Source organism: Lynx rufus, unplaced genomic scaffold (assembly GCF_022079265.1).
Source record: "Lynx rufus isolate CCGP_SWC_20201006 ecotype Redwood Valley unplaced genomic scaffold, mLynRuf1.p SCAF_34, whole genome shotgun sequence".
NCBI lineage: Eukaryota > Metazoa > Chordata > Mammalia > Carnivora > Felidae > Lynx > Lynx rufus.
The window spans coordinates 2,743,435-2,762,914 of NW_025814850.1; the positions used below are offsets into that span (position 1 = coordinate 2,743,435).

At 45.9% G+C, this 19,480-nt stretch overlaps 1 long non-coding RNA gene across 3 annotated transcripts; it reads left to right on the plus strand.

Moving 5' to 3' along the window:
• Nucleotides 1–59: 59 nt before the first annotated feature.
• Nucleotides 60–17,885, plus strand: LOC124522219 (uncharacterized). 3 transcript variants are annotated; one of them, XR_006964714.1, is made up of 4 exons: nucleotides 60–159; nucleotides 698–989; nucleotides 9,277–9,335; nucleotides 17,705–17,885. It is a non-coding gene; the product is annotated as an uncharacterized LOC124522219 (long non-coding RNA). The 3 variants fall into 3 exon arrangements; XR_006964713.1 differs by lacking the exon at nucleotides 17,705–17,885 and having other exon boundaries at nucleotides 9,277–9,878; XR_006964715.1 differs by lacking the exons at nucleotides 9,277–9,335; nucleotides 17,705–17,885 and adding an exon at nucleotides 6,583–8,494.
• Nucleotides 17,886–19,480: the final 1,595 nt, after the last annotated feature.

Sequence of the window (19,480 nt, forward strand, 5' to 3'; positions counted from 1 at the left end):
GCGGGCGTACTGCGCATGCCCCTAGAGGTAACACACTCCCCGGCCCGTCTGGCGTAGAGCCAATCGACCAGTAGTGACCGGCGTGGGCATTTTGCACCTTCTAAATACAGCGTCAGTTGGCGACCGCATGGTTACGTCATCGCTCGGAAACCCTGGCAGGTGAGTATTCTTAACAGACTTTTTTACTGTTGGGGAAGTTCTGAGAGGTTCGGTAACTTGGCTAAAGTCACGCGGCTAGGAAGGGGGCTGGGATTCAATTTCGATTCCAGCGCTTCGGTGCATCTCACCGAGCTGCCCTTCCGCGCGCCTCGGTAGATACTACGCCGCGCATTCCCACACAGCTTTCAATAGGGAACCTGCTGACTCTGTTCAGAGTGTTGGGAAAATAAGTAAAGTTCTGCACCATAAGATGGCGACGGGACTAAAACAAGCTCTAGTTCCTAGCTTGGAGACTCCTTTTCCTAGGCTCTTCCTGCCCTGTTTGCAGCGCGGGAAAGCCACCACCAACGTGGAAAATGACGCTATAAATTACTCTTCCCACCTGCTTTTGGGGCTCAGATCTATGGAGAAACTGTCTCCTTTGAGCCTGCAGATGTTAAATAAATCTCCAATCCAACAGGATCTCCGAGTGCCGCTTGGTTTTTCCGCCAGCGTTCCAGCCTGGTTCCGTAACATATTTGGTTGGTTCCCTGACCAGGAAACCCAACTGCGCTGGCCCACTGTTGCCACTGGTTTGGGAGATGGGCGAGGCGGTGACGGAGCGAGGAATCGCAGAGGAGAAGGGGAGCCCTGCCTGATTTTCGGCAGTACCCTCAGTCGCCCAGGCTGGCCCTGCTCCGTCTTTCCTGCGGTACTCAGAGAGACCTGGTAGGTGAGGACCTGGACCCGATGTCGGAACCAGTAAGGCTGGGGCCCCAACCCAGTCAGGGCCATCCAAAAGGCTGGAAGGGGGACCTGATCACTCCCCGGAGACCTCAGTGGTCTCACAGGTAAAAAATTCTGTGGGAGATGGGGCGCCTGGGTGGCGCAGTCGGTTAAGCGTCCGACTTCAGCCAGGTCACGATCTCGCGGTCCGTGAGTTCGAGCCCCGCGTCGGGCTCTGGGCTGATGGCTCAGAGCCTGGAGCCTGTTTCCGATTCTGTGTCTCCCTCTCTCTCTGCCCCTCCCCCGTTCATGCTCTGTCTCTCTCTGTCCCAAAAATAAATAAACGTTGAAAAAAAAAAAAAATTTTTAAAAAAAAAAAAAAAAAGAAAAAAAAATTCTGTGGGAGAGAATGTAATAGCCTCTGGTATATGTGTGTGTGAATGTGCAGCTCAGCCAGGCTTGCCAGTCGGTTCGAATTTGTGGCTCCACAGATGGGCACCCTTAAGGTCCCCAAAAGTCCACGGAGTCTGAGTAGTGTCTTGGTGAAAGGCATCAGTCCAGGGCGGCATCGAATTAGACTCCCATTGTAAGTCACAAAGCTGAGCCCACCACGGCCAAGCCTTACCTAAAGTTTCCCTCCAGACCGCAACCAGTGGAGCATCTGTTTGGTCCTCTCATCTGAGGGGATAACCCCTTTTTTGTCTGTCTCTGCGACACCGAACACGAGAAAGGGATTAGTAATGGGGTCAAAACAGTAAGCCCAAGATTCTTGAGGTCCTGCTTAAAAACTTTAAGGGATTCTTTAAAAGGGATTCTCAGGCGACTATGGGATGAAAATGATACCCAGGAAGTTAAGAACCTTTGGTGAACTAGAATGGCCCACGTTCAATGTAGGATGGCCCCCAGAAGGGACATTAGATGCCCAGGTGCAGCGGGTTTGGCTAATAGTCACTGGGAACCCAGGTCACCCTGACCAATTTCCATATATCGACTCCCTTGAAATTGCCTGAAATCTCCCACCTTGGGTGCGATTCATCCATAACAAGCAGAGTCAGGCAAAGGGTTTTAGCTGCCTCACCTGGAGACTCACCTGGAGAACCAAAGAAGCAGCCCAGTGCTCCCCCGGTATTTGCAGGGGACCCAGAGGAAGGCCTTGTCTTTCCGCCACCCTATAACTCTCCGCCCCCTGCCCCCCACCTTGCCCTGGGGCTTAAAACTCCTCCTCCATCGATCTCTCCTCCAGCCCGGATCTGCCATCCATCTCTCCTTACCCCCAGACCTGGAGAACCCTCTGTCACCAGGGCCAGCAGCCAGATTGCAACCCAGACCAGACCTGACGCCCTCCAAATGCCAGTAGGGGAGACGAGAGAACCTGAAAGACAGAATGAGGACGGAACAGTCCAGCCCAGCCGTTCCATGGTGTATTATCAGTCCTTCTCTATAACCGACCTTCTTAATTGGAAGCACAGCACTGCATCATACTCTGAAAAGCCACAAGCAGTGGTCGACTTGATGGAGTCCCTCTTCCAGACCCACCGACTGACTTGGGAAAATTGCCAACAGTTACTCCGTACCCTGTTTAATACAGAAGAAAGAAGGAGGAGGATGAGGGAAACGCGACAGTACCTAGAAGACCATGCACTGCCAGGCATCAATGACCCTGCTGCCTGGGCTTGAGCTGCCGTGCCTGACATGGGACTTCACCACAGAAGAAGGACAGGCTCACATCCATTGGTACCAAGAGGATCTCCTTCAGGGAATTTGAGCTGGAGCCAAAAAGCCCATGAACATGACTAAAATAACATCAGTCACACAACAGCCTGGGGAGTCTCCCGGAGACTACCATGAAAGACTGTGTGAGGCATACCGTGTATACACCCTGTTTGATCCCGAGGCACCAGAAAGTCACCAAATGGTAAATACCTCCTTCGTGGCACAGGCTGCCCTAGACATCAGGAGAAAATTCCAAAAGTTAGAGGGCTTTGCCAGAATGAATATCACTCAGTTGATAGAGGTTGCCAATAAAGTTTCATGAACAGGGAAGTCACAGCTGAGAGAGAAGCTGAAAAAAGACTAAAGAAGAGGGCCACCCTTCTCGCAGCAGCACTGAAAGAAACGGAAACCACCAAAAGGGGGAAAGGCCAGAGCCCCCTTAGCAAAGACCAATGTGCCTACTGCAAGGAAAAGGGACACTGGAAGAATGAATGCCCGAATCAGAAGGGGCTCCCAAAACCCAGCCAATATTGAGAGCAACCCCGAGATGGGAACCTCATTGGTCTGGCTGAGCTAGAATCAGACTGAAGGAGACCGGGCTCTTTCTGCCTTGGCCCCCATGAGCCCACGGTCAAAATGAAAGTAGGGGGCCAAACAATAACTTTCGTGGTTGACACTGGGGCTGAACATTCAGTTATCACTTCCCCGGTAGCCCCTTTCAGCCAAAAGACAGCAACCATACTTGGGGCTACTGGGATGCGGGCAATACAACAACTTTCTGTCAGGCTCGACAATGTGAACGTGGGGCCACAAGGTCTGGCAGGAGTTCCTCTACTTGCCTGACTTCCTGATTCCCCTCCTGGGCCGAGATCTGCTCTCCACACTTGGGGCCCAAATAACTTTTGAACCCACTGGACACACTAAGCCTCCAATTAAACCTGAGGCAGAGGGAAACCCTGGTCCTGGCAATGACCATGCCAAGGGAAGAGGAGTGGAGACGTCTGTGCCCAGGCCCAACCCTGTAGTCCATCAGAATTCAGGCTTGCATTCCCCTCTGTATGGGCCAAAGATAACCCACCTGGACTAGCCCGGAATTGGGCCCCCATCGTTGATCTGATCCCTGGAGCCCAACCCCAAAGACAAAGGCAATATCCCCTTCCACTCGAGGCTAGAATGGGCATACAGGAGCACCTGATCAAGCTTAAAGAAACAGGTATTCTAATTGAACACCAATTGGCTTGGAATACCCCACTCTTGCCAGTCAAGAAGCCAGGAGAAGGATACCGGCCAGTACAGGATTTGAGGGCCATTAACAAAGTGACTTTCCTTACACCCAGTGGCCCTGAACCCGTACAGCCTCAGCCAAGTTCCAGGGTCAGCCAGATGGTTTACATGCCTCGACCTAAAGGATGCTTTCTTCTGCCTCCGCCTGGCTCCTCAAAGTCAACCACTGTTCGCCTTTGAATGGACTGAACCCGTTACAGGCCACCAGATGCAGCTGACCTGGAAACTTCCCCAAGGCTTCAAGAACTCTCCCACTCTTTTTGGGGACGCACTGACTGCAGACCTCGTCAACTTTCCGAGGGAAACCATAGGATGTGTCCTCCTCCAATATGTAGATGATCTCCTCCTTGCCAACAACACCCAAGAGAACTGTGCAAGAGGCACAAAGGCTCTCCTGCAGCTCCTGTCCAACTCGGGGTACTGGGCCTCTTGGAAAAAGGCACAGATTTGTCAACAGCAGGTCCGATACTTAGGCTTCCTCCTCACAAAAGGAAAAAGAGAACTAGAACAGGAAAGGAAAAAGGTTATCACGTTACCACAGCCCCAAACAAAACGAGGCTTGTGTGAATTCTTAGGAGCTGCAGGGTTCTGTCGCATTTGAATTCCCGAGTTCTCAGCCATAGTGAGGCCCCTTTGACCAATTGGGAGAGCCATAGCGGGAGCTCCCCACCTGGACTGAGGAAGCAAGGGCCGCTTTCGCAGAAGTAAAGTCGGCTCTGGGATGAGCTCCAGCCCTAGGTTTACCTGACATAGGAAGACCTTTTAACCTCTTTGTATGTGAAAAAGACAAAATAGCCCTTGGAGTTCTCACTCAGAACATAGGGCCCTGGCAACGGCCAGTAGCCTACTTGTCGAAAAAGCTTGATTCTGTGGCCACAGGATGGCCACCGTGTCTTAGGGCACTAGCAGCCACAGTCCTGCTCATCAAGGAGGCGGACAAACTCACCCTGGGACAAACACTTAATGTTAAGGTCCTGCACGTGGTCACATCCCTCATGAACACCAAGGATATCGTTTCCTCTCCAACTCTTGGCTGACACAATATCAAGGGCATCTCTCCGAAAACCCAAGGGTCACTCTCGAAATAGTGAGGACACTGAATCCAGCCACTTTCCTCCCCACAGAAGAAGGGGAACCTGACGATGACTGTTCCGAAGTAATAGATGACGTCTATACTAGCCACCTGGACCTCCGAGACCAGGCTATAACAAGCCCAGATATCACCCTGTTTAGCGACGGGAGCAGCTATTTACAAGAGGGCACGCGAAAAGCAGGATACGCAGTAACCACAACTACCGTAGTTTTAGAAGCCAGGTGGGCACAACAAGCTGAACTGTACGCCCTGACCCGAGCCCTCATCTTTAGCAAAGACAAACGAGTCAACATCTATACTGACTCTCGGTATGCCTTTGCTACCGTGCATGTACACGGGGCCATATGTAAGGAAAGAGGCCTCCTTACTGCTGCAGGAAGAACTATTAAAAACGAGGAAGAAATACTAACCTTCTCAAGGCTGTATGGCTGCCAGACAAGGTAGCTATCCTGCACTGCAAGGGACACCAGAAAGAAAACAACGCCGTAACTCAAGGAAATTGCCTGGCTGACGAAGCACCCAGAGCGGTTGCCTGTGATGACCCAGGCGAAGCTCCCATCTACACTATGACTCTCGTACCCCCAAGGGAGGCCTTCCTGCTCCTTTACACAAGAGGAAAGAAGTTGGGCCTCGACAGAAGGGGGCACACTAAGCAAAAAGGGATGGTGGGTCATGCCAAACGGGCGCATCTTTGTCCTGTCATCTGTGGGAAAACACCTAGTCAAGGAATATCACCAACTCACGCACCTGGGAAAAACTGCACTAGAGGCCCTTCTCAAAAAGAACTACTATGCAGCCAGCTGCTGGCATTATGCTGAGCTGTCAGTGAATGATGTGTCACATGTGCCAAAAACAATGCCTGGTCTGCCCCATGGCCCCCACCTGGCATACAAAGGATGGGGGCCGCCCCTTTCGAAGACTTGGAGGTGGACTTCACAGATAGACAACCAAATAGAGGATTCAGTTATCTTGTAATAATCTGCACATATTCAGGATGGGTCAAAGCCTTCCTGACCAGGACGGAACGAAGTCGTGAGGTGGCCAAAGCTCTCCTACGGGAAGTTGTGCCTTGGTTTGGTCTGCCCTTAACCATAGGGCAGTGGTGACAACGGACCTGCATTTGTGGCAGACATTATACAAACCTTGATCAGGTCCCTCAACATTACCTGGAAACTGTACACTGCTTACCAACCCCAGTGCTCAGGAAAGGTAGAGCAGATGAATCGCACCCTCAAGGAAACCCTGGCTAAGTTCCACCAGGAAACTGATCTCCCATGGCCGTATTTACCGCCACTGGCCCTCTTGCGTGCCTGATGCATGTCTGGGGCACTGGAATTCTCCCCCCTTCAAGTTACTATATGGGTGGCTTCCCCCACGTTTAGGAAAACTCCCAGGAGACCAACACCAGATTGGAGATAAGGAAATAAGGGAACAGCTTCAGGCCTTGGGGGCAGTCCTAAATAAGTTACAAAGATACACCATAGAGAGGGCTCCAATTTCTTTAGGGACCCCCGTTCATCCCTTTCTGCCAGGGGACTCTGTATGGGTCAAAGATTGGAAGAGGGAACCTCTTAAACCACTGTGGACTGGGCCCCATACCGTTATTCTAACTCCTACAGCCCTTAAAGTTTCAGGTATCACCCCATGGGTCCATCACTCCAGAGTTAAGAAGGCCAACTCAGAGGAACCCTCAACCTGGCAAAGTGATCCAGATCCAATCAACCCACTTAAACTGACCCTCAAAAAGACACTGGCCCCTGAGGTCTCCAGCCCTGCTCCAGCCACACCCCGGAAGCTGGCTGGCCTGCGCACGGCAGAAGCTTGAGGAATCAACGTGTGGACCGAGCCTAGGGGTTTGGATGCAACTCTCCCAGCCCTTACCCCTTACTAGTGTCATAGCCCTGATCTTGCTTCTTGCTGTTGGGCTAATAGAGACTGCATCAACAAACTGGACAAAAGATGAATGTTGGGTCTCACATACCTCCTCTGAATGGGAGGACTATTAAGTATTGCCTGTATATTATGTTAACCTCTCTCACCCTCACGACTGCCACATACCCACCTTGCCCCCAGGATTGTTATAAGACAATAAGGACAGTAGCCCATGGTATCAGGAACGCAAGGGCATTCAGCTCCCTCACCTCCCTCCACAAAGATTGTTATAAGGGAAAGACACCCACCCTCTGCCAGTCGCCAGATGCCCAAGCACGTAAGTTTTGGACCATAGAAATAACCCAAAATAGCAGAAGCCCATGTAACAAACAGAGTCTCCAGAAAGGAAAGCGAGTCTGCTATACGTATCTTCCCCAACTAGGGACATCAGACGGGGGAGGAGTGCAAGATAGGGCCCTTCAAAAGGTCATAAAGGATACCTGGACCAGGCTAATACAAGCCGTAAAGGCAACCACTCCCCAGCATCCTACCAGGGTTTAAACCTTTAAGCCCTTAATTAAGTGCTTACCAATTCCCAGCTCCCAACGCTGGGCCAACACTGTAAGTCCTTCACAAAGTGAATAACCACACCCAAACCTGCTGGAGGTGCTTGCCTCTCAGCCGGAGGACTTACTTAGCCACTTCTATCCCCTTGGCCTGGGAAGCTCCTGACAATCTCACAACCAACACCACTTGTCTTGATTGGACCCTTGGCCACTGGGGTCCTTCTCACGAATGCTGATAATCTAACTTGTACAGTCCCTGAAGGTATGAACGGCACTTCCCTATGTGGGAGAAATATAACCTTAAAAAAGAATACAACCCTATGCTCAACCCCTGGGGTATTCTATCTGTGCTGCAATTCGGCCTATTGATGCTTGAAGGCCAACTGGACTCAGATGTGCTATTCCGTCTTCCTAATTCCGGAGATAACTGTATACACTGAAGATCATTTCCTAACAACCGTTAGCCCCAAGTCCCAGGCTAAACGGGCAGTCCTCCTACCCGTCCTGATAGGAACAGGAATTGCAAGGGAATAGGACCTGGAATAGGAGGCATAGGTTCATCCGTAAGGCTATACCACAAACTATCGAGAACTAAATGAAGACATGGAACAGGTGGCAGACTCCCTGGTAACCTTGCAAAGCCAAATAAACTCCCTGGCAGCAGTGTCCCTCCAAAATAGGTGAGCCCTCGACCTCATTTCAGAAAAAGGAGGGACTTGTATCTTTCTGGGGGAGGAATGTTGCTATTTTATAAACCAGTCAGGAATAGTCACGACTAAGATTAAGGAACTCAAGGAAAGAATTCAACGTAGACAACAGGAAAATACCGGTCAGTGGAGAGGATGGGATCTCACAGACTGGGCATCCTGGCTCCCTGCCGTGGCAGGGCCCCTCCTTTCCATAATTTTACTTGTGACCATCAGCTCCTGTATACTGAGTACCTTGGTAATTTTATTGAAAACACTGTTGCCAAACTGCAGCACGTATCTTAGCCCTCCAGGGTACCAACCCCTAGAGCTAAAAGGTGATGCTTAATTAAAGATTTTTAAAAAGGAATCAAAGGTGGGGGGAGAGGGGTGCGTGGGTGGCTCCGTTGGTTAAGCATCCGACTTTGGCTTAGGTCATGATCTCGGTGTTTGTGAGTTCGAGCCCCGCGCCGGGCTCTATGCTAACAGCTCCGAGCCTGCTTCGGATTCTGTGTCTCCTCCTCTCTGCCCCTCCCCTGCTCATGCTCTGTCTGACTCTCTTAATAATAAATAAACATTTAAAAAAAAATTTTTTTAAGGCATCAAAGGGGGGAATGTTGGGAAAATAAGTAAAGTTCTGCACCATAAGATGGCCGACGGGACTAAAACAAGCTCTAGTTCCTAGCTTAGAAACTTCTCTTCTGGGTACTTCTGCCCTGTTTGCCACGCATGCGAAAGCCACCACCAGTAGAGAAGATGACACTATTAATTACCCTTCCCATCTGCATTCAGGGCTCAGACCTTTGGAGAAACGGTCTCCTCTGAGCCTGCCGGTGTTAAATAAATCTCCAATCCGCCAAGATCTCCCGAGTGCTGCTTGGTTTTTCCACCAGCATTCCAGCCTGGTTCTGTAACAACAATACCTGTCGTCACTATCGACTAGCACCACCTTTGCCTTTCCAAGCGCCTCCGGTATCAAAACTCAAGCTCCAGGAAACCTTCCGTGGTTCCCTGCAGTCTGTGTTAAGACCACTCCAGTGTGCTGCAGTTGCTTCTCTGTACTTAGCATGCTGCACTTAACGTAGTACCAGATGCAGTAGGTGCTCAATAAATGACGGGGCAACCTCAAGTCATTTTTTACTCGTTCATTCAACACTTAAATGCGTATCTTTGAAGAGACTTCTCTACTCTTTTCCAGGCACTGTGCTAAGAGCTAAGTATCTGTGAAGAGGTGGTTTTAATGTCCCTGTATTAAAGGTAAGGAAACTGAGGCAGAGAGGCCCACAGCTATGGGAAGCCTAACTAGAGGCAAGGGCTCATACATAACAACCAGAGCTTCAGCTGACTCTGCAAAACACCTGGCTCTGGGCTGAAAGGAATTACCCAAGAACCTGGGTTGGCTTTTCCTAAACTGCAGAGAGGCTGGTAGGTCACTGGCCTGACTCCTGCATTCACTAAATATTTATTATCTACAGCATGCATTGCTGCTAGCACCGAAAATGCAAAGATAAACGTCACAAAATCTCTGCTCTCAAAGGATCTTCAGTCTGGTGGGAACAGGCATGTTTAATGACAATATAGCAAGATAAACGTTTTAATGGAGCCTTGTCCAATGGAGGTTGTAGTAAGGTGCACAGATTAAGTCCTGTTGCAGTGGGGTTAGAGCTGTGGAGATGGGGGCTGCCTAGTGGAAATGGTACTTGTACTTTATTTAGAGAATGAATCAAAGTTCTTTTTTATAATTTTTTAATTTTTATTTTTTACAGATTTTTTTTAACATTTTACTTATTTTTGAGAGACAGAGGGAGACAGCATGCGAGCAGGGGAGGGGCAGATAGAGAGGGAGACACAGAATCCGAAGCAGGCTCCAGGCTCTGAGCTGTCAGCACAGAGCCCCACGCGGGGCTCAAACCCATGGATCATGAGATCATGACCTGAGCCGAAGTCGGATGCTTAACCACCTGAGCCATCCAGATATCCCATGAATAAAAGTTCTTTAGGCAAAAAGACTAGAAGAGAAAGAGAGCAGACCCCGATGAAGGGAACTGTGTGCAAAAGTTTGTTAGGGACCTCCAGAGATTTATGTATAGCTTGAGCAACACAGTTCAGATAGAAGATTCTCAGGGAGTGACAGCACAAAGAAAGGTGAGCTTCTATACTTTGCAAAGGATCTCTTGAGAGAGTTCCCATATTATTAAGATAATGTAAATGGATGGGCATGGAACACTGTAAAGCTAGGAAATACAAGATAGTGTGAATATTATCTCCATGACTGCTGTGTGCTTAGAATGTGATGGTAATGCAGTCAAAAGCCAAAGTCCTCCCCCAAAGACTTGCCCGTTTCAGTCCTCAAATACACCTTTTTTTTTTTTAAGATTTTAAGTACTCTCTATATCCAACATGGGGCTCAAACTTACAACCCCGAGATCAAGAGTCGCATGCTCCACCAATCAAGCCAGTCACGTGTCCCCTCATACACCTTCTAACCCAGTGGCTAACATGCAGGTAGTGCTTGTCAGTTGGCCAACTTGGGAGCCATCATGACTCAAGGATCATAGCATGAGGTCAGTACAGAGCCCCCAACCAGAAAAGTACCATGAGGTTTTGTTAGCTTTTTTTTTTTTTTAACTTTTTATTTCGAAATACTTACAGACATCATGAGAAGTTGCAAAAATAGTACAAAGAGACCTGTGCCCCTTCTTCTGCTTTCCCCCAGTAGTACTATATAATTATAGTACAATATCGAAATCAGGAAATTGATATCGGTACTACGCACAAAAGTTTTTGAAGGCATCACGAGCTTATCACAAAACTGAGTGAAGGCTGCTCAGACCCTCCATTATAAAAAAAATCCTGGGGTGCCTGGGTGTCTCAGTCAGTTGAGCATCCGACTTTCGGCTCAGGTCATGATCTCACAGTCCGTGAGTTCCAGCCCCATGTCGGGCCCTGTGCTGACAGCTCAGAGCCTGAAGCCTGCTTCAGATTCCGTGTCTCCCTCTCTCTCTGCCCCTCCCCCACTAACGCCTTTGTCCCTCTCTCTCTCTCTCTCTCTCTCTCTCTCTTAAAAGTAAATAAACATTAAAATAAAAATTTTAAAAAACCCTTATTGGCCATGTTATTACAAAAGTTCTTGCTCGTAGTTAAAAAAAAATTACAAATGGACAAACGACAATTTATAGGAAACATCAATACAACGTTTTTCACCATAAAAAGATGCTGATGCATAATTTTTAAAATATGCAAATTAAATTTGGCTATGAGTTACGATGTTTGCCTCTCAGATCAAAAAGTCTTGGGGCCGGGCGCCTGGGTGGCTCAGTCCTCTGTGAAGTGTCTGACTCTTGATTTCTACTCAGGTTATGATCCCAAGGTGGTGGGACCATCCCACCTTGTTCTCTGTGAGTGTGGAGCCTGCTTGAGATTCTCTCTCCCTCCACCCTTCCCCCTCTGGCCCTCGCTCTCAAAAAAAAAAAAAAAAAAAAAAAAAAAAAACTTTACAGAAAGTCTGATAATATGCTGTGTTGAATTGTGATTGGGTAGCAGGCACTGGAAAATGTTGAAGCTGGAAGTAAATCAGTACAATCTTGTTGGAGGGCAATTTGAAAAGATCCAGCATTCTCCTTCTGGGAACTTATTATAATATGTACATGTGTGCACAATGACATATTTTCACGGATATTCATTACAGTGATACTTATTGCAGTGAAAGGACAGAAATAGTCTCCATTCTGTTACTGGGAGACTGGCTCAAGCTACAGAAAGGAGTACTGGACAGCTGTAAAAATGGAGGAAGCTCTTTATGTCCTGACAGGTAACAAAACTCAAGATAGATTGTTAAAGACAAAAGTGAGGCTCAGAACAGTATGTGATGTTTGCTTCCATTTGCGTTTGAAAGAAGGTGGGCTACATAGAATACATACACATATGTATCCGTGCATGTGCATAAAATAGCTCTGGAAATATACACAAGGGGTGGGAGGGTGGTTGTCACTGAGGAAGAGAACACTGGGAGACTAGTTTCAAAACATCTTGTTTTAAAATTATGAGCTATTTGTTATATTTATTTACCTTGCATTTGTTTTTAAAGAAATAGGGGTGCCTGGGTGGCTCAGTCAGTTGAGTGTCCCACTCTTGATATCGCCTCGGGTCATAGTCTCACTGTTGTGGGATCCAGCCCTGCATCAGGTTCCACACTGTGGGCTCCAGACTGAGCTTGGAACTGTTTGGGATTCTCTCCCTCTTTCTCTTGGGATTCTCTCTCTCTCTCTCTCTCTCTCTCTCTCTCTCTCCCCCCCCCCCCAACTGGGCATGCCAGTGCCCTCTCTCTCTCAAAATAAACAAACATTTAAAAAAGAAAAAAAAAAAAAAGAAACCCTACTTGAATACTTCCTCCAATCTCATTTTCTTCCCTTCCTCCCCAGAGGTAACCACTATTCCTGAATTTGGTGTTTATCTTCCTCTTGAATGTTTTGAAACATAGTATATCTTACACAGTATGATATACTGTGTATTTATGTATGTGTATGTGTGTGTATGTATGTATCCATACATATATATGTATCCATAAACAGAATGTCACATTGTTTTGCATTGCTTTGCATGTTGGACTTTTCATTCTACAGTGTGCTTTTTTTCACATACTGTTTAAAATATTTATGCATGTTGGGCACCTGGCTGGCTCAGTCGGTGGAACATGTGACTCTTGGTCTCAGGGTGTAGAGATTACTTAAAACTAAAATCTTTAAAATATTTACCCATGTTGATACATACAGCTCTTATCCATTCATTTAAGCCACTGTATAGTATTCCGCTGCTTGAATATATCTAGTTGATCCATTCCTTTGTTGACAGACATTTAGATTATTTCCCAGTTCTCCAAATAGTGCTCCAATTCACATCTTATAAATGTCTCTTTGTATGTTTGTGGGAAAGTTTCAGTAGGCCAGTAAGCATCAAACATTTTTGCCACATACTCTTAGAAGTAAAAATAATTCACCATGCATTTCTAATGTATGAATGTGTATTTATTTATGAATTATATATGTGAACCACTATAACAAATTAGTGTGTCCATGATAAGACATAAAACATATAAAAGGGGGGGACTGAAAAGCGAAGGAAGGGGCTCCTGACTGGCTCAGTCCATAGAGCATGCCACTCTTGATCTCAGAGTCGTGAGTTTGAGCCCCACATTGGGAATAGAGATTACTTAAAAAAAAAAAAAGTGAACGAAATAACATATTACAAATATCCTACATATTGCAAAAATCTGTAGTCAAAATAAGGTTGCATATGCTTCATTACTTTGCCCACTTCTTTTTTTCTTTTCTTTCCTTTTTTTTTTTATGTTTATTTATTTTTGAGAGAGAGAGAGAGAGAGAGAGTGCGAGCAGGGCAGTGGCAGAGAGAGGGAGACACAGAATCGGAAGCAGGCTCCAGGCTCCTAGCTGTCAGCACAGAACCTGAGGTGGAACTCGAACCCATGAACCGCGAGATCATGACCTGAGCTGAAGTTGGACGCCCAGGTGCCCCACCACCTTAACCGTTTTTAACTGTACAGTTCAGTAGTGCTAAGGATTCATTACTGGCAAGAATTTCTCTTGAACTTCAGTGATTTTTTTCACTTGTTGGCCAGCTGCCTCCCTCTCAATGCTGGTTGGATTTTCATTGAACCTGAGTGTTTGTACTTGGAGCATTCACTTGTGAGTAATCTAAATCTTGCTTCTTTGAACCAATTTTGTTAAATCCTGTGTCCACTTTGGAGGGTTAGGAAAAGCAAATCCAGATAGCATAATCTGTATTATGTTTTAATGTTTAATCCATCTATCTGGTCATATGTAAACTACATAGAATATAAACATACAAACACACCACAGAGCTGAAAGAAAACACACAATACCCCTCCAGATATGAAGCTTCCACTTCCCCTTCCCCAGGTAACTCACCTGACTTACTACATAACCAAGGTGTGTGACAAGAGAGGCCCCGGGGAGGGCACCAGTGTCAATCGATTTATGACAGGTTAGCAAAGCTTACTTATGTTTATTCTTTTAGCTAAAAAATAAATTTAGGGGCACCTGGGTGGCTCATTCGGTTAAGCGTCTGACTTCGGCTCAGGTCATGATCTCGCTGTTTGTGGGGTTGAGCCCCGCATCGGGCTCTGTGCTGAACGCTCGGAACCTGGAGCCTGCTTTGGATTCTGTGTCTCTGTCTCTGCTTCTCCCCACTCATGTGCGCTCTCTCTCTCTATCTCTCTCTCTCTTAAAAACAAACATTACAAAAACTTTTTAAATAAATTTAATTCTAATGTTTCCTTCCAGCAGCTCTGTGATTATCTTGTGCTGGGGGGGGGGGGTACACACCTCTCTCTGGAGACTAGGATATACCTAGAAACAATTGCTGGGTCGAACGGCACATACCATATTGGATGTCTTGAAATTGCTCTCCTAAGGTTTTGTTCCAGGTTATATTCCCACCCTTTTCCTCACTTTTTTAAAAAAAGAATTTAGTATAGTGTTTCACACAGTAGGTTTAAAAAAATTTTTTTTAATGTGTATTTATTTATTTTTGAGAGGGACAGAGAAAGTGCAGGGGATGGGGCAGAAAGAGAGACAGAATCCCAAGCAGGCTCTGAGCTGTCAGCACAGAGCCCGACGCGGGGCTTGAACTCCCAAACCACTAGATCACCACCTGAGCCAAAATCAAGAGCCAGATGCTTAACCAACTGAGTGCCCATGCCCCCCTCCTCCTCACATTTTTGTTAAAACTTGGTTTTGTCATAATTTTTCCAGTCAAAAGGGTGTGAAATGGCATCTGTTTAATTTGCATTTTCCTAATTACTAGTGAGTTTGAGCATTTTTATATGTATATTATCCATTAAATTTTCCTCATTTTTGAATTGCCTATTTATATCTCTTGTAGACTTTTCTGTTGGATTGTCTTTTCCATACTGATTTGTAAGAGTCTATTTTTCTTTTTTTTTTCTATTTCATCATTTTCTATTCTTTATTCTTTCTGACCACCTGCAAATCTTGAGTGTACTCGTTCTTCATGTTCTGACTTCTCAAGGTGAACAGTTAGCTGATTCATTTTCATTCTGTCTTATTTTCTAACAGCATATCCATTTACGGTCATACATTTCCCTCTAGTTACTTTAGCTGAATTTTACAACTTCTTAAACAGCTTTTGATATGTAGTGTTTTTTGTTTTTGTTTGTTCCTTAGGTTTTTTGTTTTGTTTTTAGGTAAGCTCTACACCCAACATGGGGCTGAGATCAGGAGTCTCACACTCTACTGACTGAAACAAGTTTTCCTGATACATAGTTTTTAACTGTTGGCAGTTCTCAATATATTGCATTTCCTCATTGTTTCACTCTCCTATCATGAATTATTTGGAAGTATGGTTTTAATTTCCAGGGGTATGCATTTGGTTTTACTCCCTTAAAATTTTTTTCTTTATTGATTTTTTTTACTGTTTATTTTTGAGAGAGAGAGAGAGACAGAGAGACAGAGCATGAGTGGGGGAGGGGTAGAGAGAAAAGGGGACAGAGGATCTGAAGGGGGCTCTGTGCGGGCAGCCAGAGTGGGGCTCAAACTCAGGAACCATGAGACCATGACCTGAGCTGAAGTTGACTGCTTACTTGTCTCAGCCACCCAGGTGCCCCTTTTTATTGATTTCTAACTTAATTATAATATGGTCATAGGAGATGTTCTAGATGATGTTGATTTTTTTGGTATTCGTTGATACATTAGTGGCATAATATAAGTCTATTCTTATACTCCTCCGTGTGTACTTGAAAATCATATTTATTTTCTAATATTTGTATATTAAAGTTTGTCATATCATTTAATCTTTTATATGTTACAAATTTTATTTTATTTTTGTTTCATCTGTCTTTTCGGGGTAAAAATCTGTTAAAATGCCCTACGATATATGTAGATTTCAGTCTTCCCTTGTATTTCTGCCTTAAGTATTTTGAGGCTCTGTTTGTTAGATTCATGTGAATGCTAGGTTTTACCTAGTTCCTAGTGAATTGTTTATCATCAAGCAATGATACCTATATCCCTAATAATTCTTTTATCTCTTAAGATCTGTTTTGTGTGCCTGGGTGGCTCAGTCAGTTAAGCGTCCAACTTCGGCTCAGGTCATGATCTTGGAATTTGTCGATTGGAGCCCCACGTGGGGCTCTGTGCTAACAGCTCAGAGCCTGGAACCTGCTTTAGATTCTGTGTCTCCTTGTCTCTCTAACCCTACCCCGTACCCCCCCTCTCTCTCTCTGTCTCTCACAAAAATAAACATTAAGTGTGTGTGTGTGTGTGTGTGTGTGTGTGTGTGTGTGTGTGTGTGAACAGATTTTAATATTGCTGTGTCAGTTTTCTTTCTTCATGTTGCCAGACATTGAGAGGCAGCACAGAGCCGTGTTAAGAGCATGGCCTCTGGGGCGCCTGGGTGGCTCAGTCGGTTAAGCGTCCGACTTCAGCTCAGGTCACGATCTCGCCCTCTATGAGTTCGAGCCCAGAGTCGGGCTCTGGGCTGATGGCTCAGAGCCTGGAGCCTGCTTTGGATTCTGTGTCTCCCTCTCTCTCTGGCCCTCCCCTGTTCATGCTCTGTCTCTCTCTGTCTCAAAAATAAATAAACATTAAAAAAAAAAAAAAAAAAAAAAGAGCATGGCCTCTCTAGTCAAACTGCCTGGGTTCAAATCCCAGCCCTAACACTTTCTGGCTATGTGACCTCAAGCAAGTTATAACCTCAGTGTTCCCATGTACAAAATGGGCATTGTTAACTACTCACCTCACCAGGTTTTTAGGAGGATTAAAGTAATTACTATTTTTAAGGCACTTTCGGGGCCCCTGGGTTGAGGGTCAGACTCTTGGCTTCCGCTTAGTTCACGATCTCACAGTTCACAGGAGTGGCCCCATCACACAGTCAGGCTCTGCGCAGACAGTATGAGCCTGCTTGAGATTCTGTCTTTCCCCTTCTCTCTCTGCCTCTCCCCTGCCCGTGCTTGTGCACTCTCTCTCTCTCTCTCTCTCAAAATAAATAAATAAATTTTAAAGCACTTGAATATCATGGTATAAGAGCTACCTATGTATTTATAAAATAGAGTAATTAAATATATCTGCATTCCTTTTCTGTGTCATCATTTTATAGGCCTTCCTCTGATAAACACCATATATAACTGGTAGATACTGCAGTGCTGCAGTAGATATTACGTAAGTCCTAGCACATATGTGTGAGTATGTGTGTCTGTAGAGTAACTCCTAAAAATGAGATTGCCAGGTGGAAAGATGTACATCTGTAATTGTGCTAGGGAGGGCCAAATTGCCTTACATAGGAGGCTGGTACAGCCCCAATGCAAGGAAGTTTGGCACTATCTAGCAAAATTGATCTTTGCCAGTCTGTTAAATGAAAAATGGCATTTCAGTGTAGATTTCATTTGCATTTCCCTTATTTTAAGTGAGATTGAGCATATTGGAATGCTCTTTGTATTTATTTTCCTATGAATGTTCCCTTCCCCATTTTCAATTGGGTGGTTGTTCTTTTCTAGATCTATTTATGCAAGTCTTTTAGATATTGGGAGGTCCTTGTTCTATGATGAGCTGATTTTTTTTTTTTTTCACTTTAAGCACTTTCCTTCAGGAATCAAGAAAAATGTCGAGAAAGAAGATTTTGAAGTACTATCTCAAAATATTTTCTGCCAGATAGTAAAAGGTACCTTTTTCTGGTCACTGACTTTGCACTAAATGCATGTTTAATATTCAAAACCTCACTGTGGGGGTGGCTGGGTGGCTCAGTGGGACTCTTGATTTGGGCTCAGGTCATGAGCCCACAATTTGGGAGATCGAGCCCCATGTCAGGCTCTGTGCTGACAGCATGGAGCCTGCTTGGGATTTTCTATCTCCCTCTCTCTGTCCCTCCTCTGCTCACGTGTGTACACTTTCTCTCTCTCTCTCTGTCTCAAAATAATAAACTTAAAAAAAAAATTAAAACCCCATTTTCTGTTAGATAATGTTATCTTCCTTTTAGAAATGAAAAAACTAGGGGCGCCTGGGTGGCACAGTCGGTTAAGCGTCCGACTTCAGCCAGGTCACGATCTCACGGTCCGTGAGTTCGAGCCCCGAGTCAGGCTCTGGGCTGATGGCTCGGAGCCTGGAGCCTGTTTCCGATTCTGTGTCTCCCTCTCTCTCTGCCCCTCCCCCGTTCATGCTCTGTCTCTCTCTGTCCCAAAAATAAATAAACGTTGAAAAAAAAAATTTTTTTTTAAAAAAAGAAATGAAAAAACTAAAGATCAGAGAGATTCAGTCATTCATTCGTGCAACAAATATTTAGTAAGCACCCACCAGGTTCTTCATTTTGGGCAAAGAGCAGTGAGGGAAACAGGAAAGGTCCTTCACTTTATTGTCTTGCATTCTGGCTGGGGAAATATAGACAACAAACCGGTAAACAGATAAGATACTTTCTGAGAGTGTTAAGTGCCGTGAACAACATAAGCCAAAGTGGCACACCCGGCAAGGAATGGGGGAGCTGCTGTTAGGTTGGATGGTCTCCGCAGTCCCATATGAAAAAGTGAGATTCAATCTGATGCCTAGAAGGAAAAAGAAGAAATGGGAAATGGAGCTGTTAGTGCAGAGGCCCTAAGGCAGCAACAAGTTTGGCTCATTCAAGACACTGGGAAGTTTGGGGGGGCCTGGGTGGCTCAGTGGGTTAAGCAGCTGACCTTGGCTCAGGTCATGATCTCCCGATTCACAGGTTCAAGCCCCGCGTCGGGCTCTGTGCTGACAGCTTGGAGCCTGGAGCCTGCTGGGAATTCTGTGTCTCCCTCTCTCTCTGCCCCTCCCCTGCTCACGCTTAGTCTCTCTCTGTCTCTCACAAAAATAAACATTAAGAAAAAAATTTTTTAAAAGACACAGGTAAGTTTGGTCAGGGGAGCAAAGAGGGAAAGCCGCTCGGTGGGTTGGAAAGGGAGGGTAGTTTGACTGGTTTTATTTGTCAGTCAGGATAAGCTAGGTTTGCAATTCTGAAATTGGTTTGCTTGGTTTCAGCCCCCTATTTTCTTTTTTAAAAATTGAGGATTCCAAACAGCTTTTTTTATGCATTTATCAGTTATCTGTTGCTGTGTCACCCCAAAATATGACTTAAAACAACGCCAGGCACTGATTTTCTCTGGGTTGTCTGTGGGCCTGGAATCTGGGAGCAGCTTGGTTGGGCTTTTCTGACTTGGGATCTCTTGTGGGGTTGCAGTCATCGAAAGCTTAGCTAAGGCTGAAGCATCCATTTCCTTGCGAGATGGCTCCATCACAGTAGGGGGTGCTACTGTTCGCAGGAAGCCTCCATTCCTCTGTCTCCACAAGAGCCTCTCCACAGCATACTTGAGTGTTCTCAAGCCATGATTGCTGGCTTCC